Genomic DNA, 3,566 nt, shown 5'->3' with positions numbered 1-3,566 from the left:
GGGTGGGGTGGGGTTCAGTGTGAAGGGGTGGGGTGGGGTGGGGTTCAGTATGAAGGGGGTGGGGTGAGGGTAGGGTTCAGTGTGAAGGGGTAGGGTGGGATGTGGTTCAGTGTGAAGCATGGGCTGGAGCACAACAGCAGACAGTACATCTTGGAACTGGAGAATGTGCGTACATGACCCTGACGCTGGACTGCCTGACAAGCAACCTAAACACACCTGTAGTGTGCTGCCTGGTCCAGGATGTGTGTGACAGAGGGGTGGGGTGGGAGGAGGAGGAAAAGACTGGTTAACAGGATCCTGGAACTCGATGTCTGAGTCAAAGCCCAACCACCCCTGTGGTTGAAGCTGGCCCATCCCCTAAGCCGTAAGGTAGCAATACCACCTGCACTGTGGTTACCAGGGGACTCAGCAAATTGCTCAGGTATTGTTTAGCAGCTCCTGCTCACGGCAGGCTGGCACTGTGCAATTGTAGCTGCTTTTAGCATGTTTGTGGTTTGGGGTTTCAAGAGCTCTGTGGTTACCCTGAACTCCCTGAAAGCTCCTGAACCCTGTGAGATTCTGGTCCTTTCACACTGATGAGAATTGGTCCAGGTTGTCCAGAATTCTGAGGTTCCAGGCCCCATACTGTGTTCTCTCTCCTCAGAGGCCATCAGCAAGGCCAGATGATGGTGGATTTGGAAGTTACCCCGGCAGAAGGTCAGAGGCAGAGGACAATATCCTCTGGCAAAGTAGACTTAGACAAGGGCACAGAGAATTGTAAGAGTGCTTAGAACAGCCTGTCCATATGGCAGATACTTAAAACAGTTGGGTAAAATGTCAGTCGAGCCAACAAGACGTAAAACTTCTAAGAAGATGAAACCCCATCCGTGCTGGTGGTTAAGAGAGGAAACAGATGATGTGCCATGAGTGTGCACCTGCACATAGGAAGCTCAGTGGGGAGAAACGGGCACCATTCCCATAACGGGCAGACACGTGGTTCTCTACCTTCCTAAGGCTGCAGACCCTTTAATACAGTGCCTCATGTTGTGGTGACCCCCCCAAGCACAAAATTATTTGTGTTGCATCATAACTATAATTTTGCAACTGTTATGAATCGTAATGGAAATATCTGCTGTGCAGGATGTCTGATATACGACCCCTCCCCCCAGGTTGATGATCACTGCTCTAGTTCTCCTATCACAAGTGACTGAATTATCCAGATAAAATCGATAAGGAAAGCCAACTTGGATGGATATACCTGAGAGGCATGCACCAAGCATCCCACACAGCTGCAGCAGTAAACGCATCCTTCCCCATGCTGAGACATGTGTCTTCTGTTGCTCTGTGTGGGAGCCGAGTGGCAACAGTGATGTACATCAGTAACGCGTATGCCCTCGACATGATATATATATATATATATATATATATATATATATATATATATATATATATTATGTATAAATGTATATGCTTTTCAGGTGAGTATTTTTTCAGATGTATCTAAAACTCATCACCTATACAGCCCATGTTAGTCTATGGGATGTGATCACAAAACATTCACATGTAGTGCATGTGTACATGTATACCAATGTTCCTAAAAGTTCATGCTTTCAGCCCTGTGAGGAAGCATGTGCAAATCCAATGTGTCAGATGTAAGGGCTGGAGCTCAGGAGAAGGAGTAGCTGCTGGCACTGCCTGGAATGGAGCTCTTGCAGGTGGCCCCTTGTAAGCAGGAGAGAGTAGCCTTAGGGGCATAGCTCAGAGGGAGAGAGGATGCTGGAAAATCAAGATGGGTGGCCACCTGGGGTGGTCCAGGAAGTCCTAGGTGGAGGCTGGCTCCCTGGACGATCTCCTTCCCAGCCCCAGGCTGGGGTCTTACTCCATTTCTTTGGTTCCATTTATAGTTGAAACAAAAATGAGTGCCGGGTCTGTTGATGAGTATATCCTTTGATAGAGTGAGTGACTTCATGGCCTAACACTCACTGGAACTTGAGTTACATTTGAACAAGCACATTTTCTCTGGAAGCATACAAGTCCACTTTTCTACCCAGTTTTGTCTGGGTAATCTAGCTTTTGCCTGGAAGAGACCTGCAGAAGGGGGATCTCCTCTGAAAAGCAGATGAATCAAACTCTTGTGGGGTCTCCCCGGTACTCCGTGTTGCCTGCTCTGTCCCCACTGTCGCAATATAGAAATGAATTTCTAAATAGCAGATCCACAGACTGGCTTTCTGTCTCTGGGATATTTGTTGGTCAGCAGCCTGTGGATGTGGGTGTTGTTTTGCCTAGCTTTTGCTTTTGTCTATTTTGACTTCAAATTTTATTTTGCTGAGACTTAATTTATACTGTTACTTGGAAAGCTCAAACTTATGTCCCCAACTGTGCCCAGTGCCATTACATAAACGTTGGAAAAACCTGTAAGAACTCTTGCTGAGGCAGGAAAAGCACAGGACCCGCCATGAAAGTAAAGTGCCACACTTGGGGGCAGTTTTCTATTTACTTCTTTAACATCTTGCTGAGGACCATGATCCCATTAATTGCAAGCTTAGTGTCCTTCATCTTAAGAATATTCAGAGGAAAGGGCACAGTGGGCTCACTTTGCAGTTGGGCAAGCTGGGGTTCTCAGGTGGGAAGGGCACCCGGCCTAGTACAGAGGAAAGGAGCATGGTAGACTTGGCTTTTGACTGCAGCATCCTATCTCTGTGGGAGACACGGGGTCCAATCTCAGTAACCTGGCGCAGGATGTCTGCCTCCTCTCGCTGTGCTCTGCTGTCGCATGGAGGGGCACAGCTGCAATAGGGACTTGAAGACTCGGACAACTCCTGCTCAGCTACATACTCTCGAGGAAACGGGCAAGCTGAGAGTCATCTCATCGAAGAGATGTTCACAGTCCACATATCTGGCTTGCTTTGTCAAGAACAGTTTGTCTATGTCAGGAACTATAAGTCAAGAGTAAGCATGTCCAAGCTAGTGAAAAGGTGACAGAAGACGTTTTGTGTATAACTCATTTATATTTATAACTCCATATGAATGGCCAGAGAGCGTCTAAGTGATGCCCAGACCTATCATTCACCAGAGAAATGCAAGTTAAATTGACAGTGAAATCTAGTCCACACTGATTTCAACAACCTAAGTGTAAAGTTAAAAGGATGACACCAAATACCATCAAGATGATGGAGTCACCTTGAACTCCCATGGCTGGTAGGTATCCCGTGTGATAAAGCCACTCTGAGAAAACTTTCAGTTTCCTAGATTATATAATCTACAGAAAACTTGCATCCAAATTCTCTAAGAGATACAAAGAATGTGAACAGCACAGAGACTTTCCCAGGATAAACACAGCACAAACCAACATGAACACAGAGCCCTGAACAAGGTCATGCTGGGTCAGGAGGCTTTTGATGTCAGTGCTAAGGAAATTCAACAGCCTTTTCCACAAATGGCCTTGAACTAAGTATTTACTTGGAGGCATAGTCTCCAGCCCTTTCCTCACATCGAACATAAAAATTACTGGAGTGGATCATTCATGTAAGTCCACATTACTAAAACAAAACAAAAAACAAACAAGCAAGCAAACAAAAAAAAAAAAA

This window comes from Mastomys coucha, unplaced genomic scaffold (genome assembly GCF_008632895.1).
Source record: "Mastomys coucha isolate ucsf_1 unplaced genomic scaffold, UCSF_Mcou_1 pScaffold14, whole genome shotgun sequence".
Classification (NCBI taxonomy): Eukaryota; Metazoa; Chordata; class Mammalia; order Rodentia; family Muridae; genus Mastomys; species Mastomys coucha.
This window is presented reverse-complemented; position numbering follows the sequence as displayed.